We start from the raw sequence: 7,633 nt of genomic DNA, 5'->3' as shown, positions 1-7,633 counted from the left end.
AAGATCTAATGCCAGATATAGGTGAAGAGGAGGAAGGCAGCAAATCACGCTGCCATGTGTGTACCTATGCAACAATCTTGCATGTTCTTTACATGTACCCCAAAACCTAAAATGCAATTTAAAAAAAAACTAATATGATATAAACTTTACATTATTAAAGTTCCACAATAATACTCCAAAGCCAGTAGCTCATTAGGAAAATATTATTCCATAAACAACTCTTCCATATACCTTATTATTTTTATGTAATTTCTTGTGGTTCCTCTAAAATATATTTTTCATATGAAGGAAGTTGAGAAATTTACTTAGACACTAAAATTAACAAATTACCCTGGATTTGCCATTCAATTAATTGTCCTTTCTTTGTGTTTCTTGGCAGGCTCAGAATACTTTGTAAGATTTAGCTCTAACTAATGTAGACAAAATATTTTAGGCCACTGGAAATGTCACTAATGTCATTTTCCAGGCCAGTTTCAAATTGAAAACATGTTCATTCTTTGCACACAGTTTTGTCACACAACTTCTCCTCAGTGAACTCACAGCAATTTAAATGTTTTTTAAATACAGGTATTTGTGGATACTATATGGCAATTTTTGATCAACCAAGTGAAAATATATTTATTCAAAAATGTTTACTTCTTTTTATTTAAAAGTTTTAAAGCCTTAACATTAACTTTATGTGGCAAACTATATAACTTTTTAGACATTACCAAATTATCCTCACAGTGCCCAGGCCAGCCAGTATTTCCTCCCCTGTATCCATGGAAAGGAGAGGTTAAATACATTATAACGTGCAGAGTTAATAAAAAGCAGAATGGAAAAGTCATCTTTTGCTTTAAATTCTAGCTTAGTGTTATGCCCATAAGATCCTTTTTCATAAGAATAATGTGAATTTTTTATTACAGTGAAACTTGTAGATAGATTGAGCTATCTATAGCTTGAGCCACTTTCTGAAAGAACGAAATTGGTAAGTAAAAATAAATAACAGTTTAAAAATCAATACAGCAAAGAAAAATCAGGTTCCATTTAATGAATCTGCCTTTTAGATCTTTACACAAACAAATTATTCTATCTAAAGGCAAGAAAAAAAATGTATTGAGATCTAAGAGAGTGATTTAGGGGAGCAACAGTAAAATAATGGTAACAGGGATAGGATGGAAGAAGGAATTTGGGAATACTTGGCCTCTTGGCAAAACCTTAATCTTCTTGTTAGATAATATGATTTTAAAACTCTGCCTCTGGGTAACAGTTTCGTCCACTCATTCTTTATTTTTAGTCCTGCCTGAGAGAATAACTGAGAAGTTTTTTTCTAAAATCGAGTACAGTAGACCCTCCTTACCAGAAGGGGATATATTCCAAGACCCCTAAGTGGATGTCTGAAAGCTCAGATAGTACCAAACCCAATTGCCATCAATAAGAACATGTTTCTGTCCATTCCTTTCACCCATAAATTTGATGCCTTTTCCATCTTAACTAATCACTTACCATGCACTATGGCTGAAATGCACAGTTTGAGGTGCAACAGCAAAATCAGCATCAACCTCTTTTTCCTTCTTCACAGTATCACAGATAGAAGCTCTGTTCTTACCCACGGGTCTCAGCAACCTCAGCATACCATGTTTTCTTTTCCTTATTAAATCAAGAACTTTCACCTTTTCACTCAGAAGAAGTACTTCACAGCTTCTCTTTGGCACATCCAAATTGCCAGCATCACCACTCTTGCACATTGGGACCATTATTAAGTAAAACAAGGGTTATACCAGGCATCCCCAAACTACGGCCCATGGGCCACATGCGGCCCCCTGAGGCCATTCATCCGGCCCCTGCCGCACTTCAGGAAGGGGCACCTCTTTCATTGGTGGTCAGTGAGAGGAGCACAGGATGTGTTGCTTACCTACGATACTACTTCCGGTGACACGGGACACACGCCTCACGGCTCCGGAAGCGTATCATATGACGCACATTCGGTCTGCGGCTGCGGTGCCCCACATCACCGGAAGCAGTGTGAAATAACAGCAGAAGTAGGAAGAAAGGCAAAGCACTATAACCATTACTACACAGTACAATGGCCCCCATACTCCCCCAAATGTACAACAACATAATGGCCCCTATAACCTCCCTTTGCCCAAAAGTCTCCCCCAACATTACTACACACCGTGTTTCCCCTATTATAAGACCCTGTCTTATATTAATTTTAATTTTACCACCAAAAGAGGGGGGCTGTCTTATTTTTAGGAGTTGTCTTATAACAGGGGAAACATGCAGCAGTGGGCTTCCCACAGAAGAGGCCCACCGCTGCTGCAGATGTCCAGGACGCTGTATACACAGTGTCACAGGCTGATCACCGCCATCCCTGTATACAGCACTGGAGGCGGTGCTGGGCCTGTGACACTGGATACCGCTGCCTGGGATAGTGGAGGCAGCAGCGCTGGCTGTGAAGGGTGTCACGCCTTGCATAGTCCGGCCCTCCAACGGTCTGAGGGACAGTGAACTGGCCCCTATGTAAAAAGTTTGGGGACCCCTGGGTTATACAAATACAAGTGTTTCAATGCTGAGACAGTGGATCTGATAGCCAAGATGGGAACTCAAGTGACTAAGGGCAGGGTGATAGAAAAGAATGTACAGGTAATGTGTTGACAAAAAGATAAACACGGGGTTGGCCTTACAGAGACATGGAAGGCTGGATTTCAGTGGAAGACGCCAGACTGAAAGGATCAGTAAGCACAGAATTGGGCCCGGTCCGGAATGCCCTGGGGGACTAGGCAGTGATCAAAGTGGGGAAACAAAAAGACGGGTAAAAGAACTCACTCTCTAAGTGGTATTCAGTGGAAACAGTTTCACTTACACAGGTTGAATAAGTTCTAGAGATCTGCTGTCTGATATCATGCCTACAGCAGACAATACTGCATTGTTATGCTTAAAATTTGTTCAGAGGATAGATTGCATATTAACAACTAAATTATTATTTTAGTTGTCCTTACCACAACTTAAATCATAATTCATTCACTGAGCCCAGAATATAGGGCAGAGGGGTCTTTGTCACTGAGCAAGGCAAGGAAGGCCCTGCCATTAGAACCAAGACATAAATTCAGAGCACTAAAACATCATCAATTAATGTTAAATGGAAAGAATTATTGGTCCAGTAAAGAATCCATAGTTTCTCCTTTATGCTTCTTTTTTCTTTCTAATATAATATACTCTTTCGTCTCCTTATCAAAATAAAAACAAATCTATTATCGTTCATACTCATACTTTATATGTAAATGTTTCATACAAACATACATATTCCATTTAAATTTTTGTTTCTGATTGTAGAAGGGAAGTCTTTGAATACTGTTAGCTAACACATCTCACAATCAGTTTTCTAATTCAGGGATGACTTGGCTGATTCCAAATATTCACCTGGCTTGCCATATCACAGACAAGAGGAAAAGCAAAAATGTCTGGCCTGCAGAGACACGGAGGCTTATATCACGAATTTTAGCTCCAGAATGACTGCAAGAGCAACTCTTAGGTTGGCCAAAAAACCTCATTACATATCTCCCTTATTGATTTCGTAGAGGTATCCTTAACCTTCACGATATAATTTTCCTGTTCTTATTGCTTTTCAGGTTCTCCAAAAGGAATGAGTTCATTATGTGAAAAATATAGTAAGGCCTTGAACAAAGGGGATGAATGAAAAACTGGAAAACACATTGAAATTTTAAAATACTAACCTTAGCAGATACTCATAGATTTTTAAGTTAGAGGAAAAGTAATACTGTATCAGTAAATAAGAAACTCAGTAGAGGCAATGTACTGAGTTTTGGTAGGACATTTGAAACGCTGCATTATAAAGTCCTCAAAGAAAATGTTTCAAATTAGTTTGGTTAGGCAACTTGTCACTGAGGCTTAAATAGCAAATAATAAAAGAATGGCAACATCCTGAATTGAGAGAAGATAATTAATGGGTTGGCAAAAAGGCCAGGAGTAAGTCTTGTTTTATGTAGCATCTTAATTAATTATTTGGAAGGAGGAGTAAACATTTACAGATTGTATTTTGTGATGATGTTAATGATGATACTACAAAAATGATTAAGAGAGGAAAATAAAATGCAGCAGGGCTTGGAAAATTTGGAAATATTAGAAAGCAAAAGAATAAAGCAGAAGTGAATCAAAAACAAGTTTTAGAAATGTTTGAAAAATAAAACTTTGGGCCGGGCGCAGTGGCTCAAGCCTGTAATCCCAGCACTTTGGGAGGTTGAGGCAGGTGGATCATGAGGTCAAGAGATCGAGACCATCCTGGTCAACATGGTGAAACCCCGTCTCTACTAAAAACACAAAAATTGGCTGGGCATGGTGGCTCATGTCTGTAATCTCAGCTACTCAAGAGGCTGAGGCAGGAGAATTGCCTGAACCCAGGAGGCGGAGGTTGCGGTGAGCCGAGATCACGCCATTGCACTCCAGCCTGGGTAACAAGAGCGAAACTCCGTCTCAAAAAAAAAAAAAAAAAAGAAAAGAAAAAGAAAACTTCAAAAGCAATAATCCCAGGCATTTTTAACATCTACAGAAACTTACATAGTTTTCTCAGTATAATAAATGTAATGAATACAGAGCTCAGCAGCTCCTGTTTTACCCATTCAAAGATGAAATGATCATAATTTCTCTTTAGATAAAATAGAACCTAGAAAAAAAATGGTTAAAGCTTTTTAATACTTCAACCTGACGGAGGTTGCCGTGAGCCAAGGTTGCGCCACTGCACTCCAGCCTGGCGCCTGGTGATGAAGTGAGACTCTGTCTCAAAAACAAAAACAAAAACAAACACACACAAAAAACTTCAACCTGAAACTGATATGTACTTATTAACATAATAATAGAATTGGGCATGCATTATAAGTACCATAACAGGTAAAACAAACACAAAGGTAATGAAATTATTGTTATTATCATGGTGGATGAGAGGCAGGACTAGATTGCAGCTCTAACTCAGATGGATAGAGTAGTGTGTGGCAGCTTGCATCGTGAATTTTAGCTCCAGAATGACTGCAAGAACAAACCAGGAATCCCAAGAGGACCCACAGACCCTCAGAAGGAAGCAGGCTGCTCCTGCAGGACCCAGGACATACACCAAACAGAGTGCTGGCATCCACAGCTGAGAGACCCATCGATGGTTCACATCACGGGACTCTGTGCAGACAACCCCCAGTACCAGCCCAGAACCAGGTACACTCACTCGGTGACTAGACCCAGAAGAGAAGTAACCATCACTGCAGCTCAGCTCACAGGGAGCCACATCCATAGGGAAAGAGGGAGAGTACTACATCAAGGGAACACCCTGTGAGATAAAAGAACCTGAACAACAGCCTTCAGCCCTAGACGTTCACTCTACTCACAACAGAAGGAACCAGAAAACCAACCCTGCTAATAGGACCAAAAAAGGCTCTTCAACACCTCCAAAAAATCACACTAGTTTACCAGCAATGGATCCAAACCAAAAAGAAATCCCTGAGTTACCTGAAAAGTAATTCAGGAGGTTAATTATTAAGCTAATTAGGGAGGCACCAGAGAAAGGCAAAGCCTAATGCATGGAAATCCAAAAAGCCATACAAAAAGTAAAGGGAGAAGTATTCGAGAAAATAGATAGCATGAAGAAAAAACAATCAAAATTTCAGGAAACACTGGACACACTTTTAGAAACACAATATGCGGCAAACCACCATGACACATGCCTACCTATGTAACAAACCTGCACATTTTGCACATGTATCCCAGGACTTAAAGCATAATAAAGAAAAAAAATAAATGCAATATGCTCTGGAAAGTCTCAGCAATAGAATTGAACAAGTAGAAGAAAAAATTCAGAGCTTGAAGACAAGATCTTCGGATTAACCCAATCCAACATAGACAAAGAAAAAAGAATAAGAAAATACAAACAAAGCTTCCAAGACGTCTGGGATTATGTTAAATGACCAAATTCAAGAATAATCAATGTTCCTGAGGAAGAAGAGAAATCTAAAAGTTTGGAACACATATTTGGGGGAATAATTGAGGAAGATTTCCCTGGCCTTGTTAGAGACCTAGACATCCAAATACGAGAAGCACAAAGAACACCTGGGAAGTTCATTGCGAAAAGATCTTCACCTAGGCACACTGTCATCAGGTTATCCCATGTTAAGATGAAGGAAAGAAACTTAAGAGCTGTGAGACAGAAGAACTGGGTAACTTATAAAGGAAAACCTATCAAGTTAACAGCAGACTTCTCAGTGGAAACCCTACAATGACTTTGACACCGACCTAATATATGTATAACGCTCAGATCTTCTATGTATTATTTAATTTTCCTTTTATATCTTTTCCAAAAAGTGTTTAAAATTTCTGGCTATTTCACTGACAGTTTCAGCAGTTGTTGCATTCCATGTTTTGAGGCTATGTTACTAGGTAAATACACGGTCATCGTGGTTATAGCCCCTTGCTCCAAGAACTACTTAACTGTCTCTCATGTACTCCCTTCACCCCTTATAAAATCTTCATCTTGAATTCCAGTTCATCAGTTATTAGGATAGCTACTTGGGCTTTCTTTTCATACTCTATGCTTAGCGTATTTTTCTAGTCTTATATTTTTATTTTTTATGCATTTAATAATGTCTCCCATAAACAAAATATTATCAGACATAATTATTATTCAACCTAAAGGTCTCAGTTTCAATTGATTATTTTCATGTCCTGCTCCCTATATAATTTCTGCTGTATTCATGTGTATTTTTGGTATTTTTTCAGATTTTTTTTTTTTTTTTTTTTTTTTTGACACGGAGTTTCGCCCTTGTTACCCAGGCTGGAGTGCAATGGCGCGATCTCGGCTCACCGCAACCTCCGCCTCCTGGGCTCAGGCAATTCTCCTGCCTCAGCCTCCTGAGTAGCTGGGATTACAGGCACACACCACCATGCCCAGCTAATTTTTTGCGCTTTTAGTAGAGACGGGGTTTCACCATGTTGACCAGGATGGTCTCGATCTCTCGACCTCGTGATCCACCCGCCTCGGCCTCCCAATTTCAGATTTTTATTTACTATACTTTTCCCTTTTTTAATCTCAATTTTGTTTTTCTGTCCTCCTCAACACAAAGTTTATATCTTATGGACTAAGGTGACTGCTTCAGCTCTCATTCTAAACAATAGAAAAAAAATAATAATAATGGGGAAGGGAAATGCATGTTTCATGCCTGTTAAAGAAATGACCTGAGAGCTCTCTTCACTTCTGCTAGCATTCCACTGGCCAGAACTTGGTTGTATGGCCATACCTAGCTCAGGAGAAACCAAGAATTGTCATTTTTAATGAGCATCAATGTCCTAAATAATTGTTCTTTCTCAATAGAGAAAAAGAAAGACTTGCTGGTTTCATCACTAATAGTTGTTGCCACAGCACATCTTGGCAGCTACATAAAAATCTACTCCCTCCTAGGGAAGACAGTCCTAGGAACCCATTTAATTACAATCGCAGCATCAAGCTCAAAGCCTAGGATTTCTAGATAAGACACAGTCCTCTTCAACAGGTCCAAATACGATGCTTTATAATCCTGCAAACTATAAACCAAACACAAGCTATCTTCCCCTCTCGCCTATATCCAATATATAGTGAGATGAAGAAGAAGATGACCAC

This window comes from Saimiri boliviensis, chromosome 14 (assembly GCF_048565385.1).
Source record: "Saimiri boliviensis isolate mSaiBol1 chromosome 14, mSaiBol1.pri, whole genome shotgun sequence".
NCBI lineage: Eukaryota > Metazoa > Chordata > Mammalia > Primates > Cebidae > Saimiri > Saimiri boliviensis.
This window is presented reverse-complemented; position numbering follows the sequence as displayed.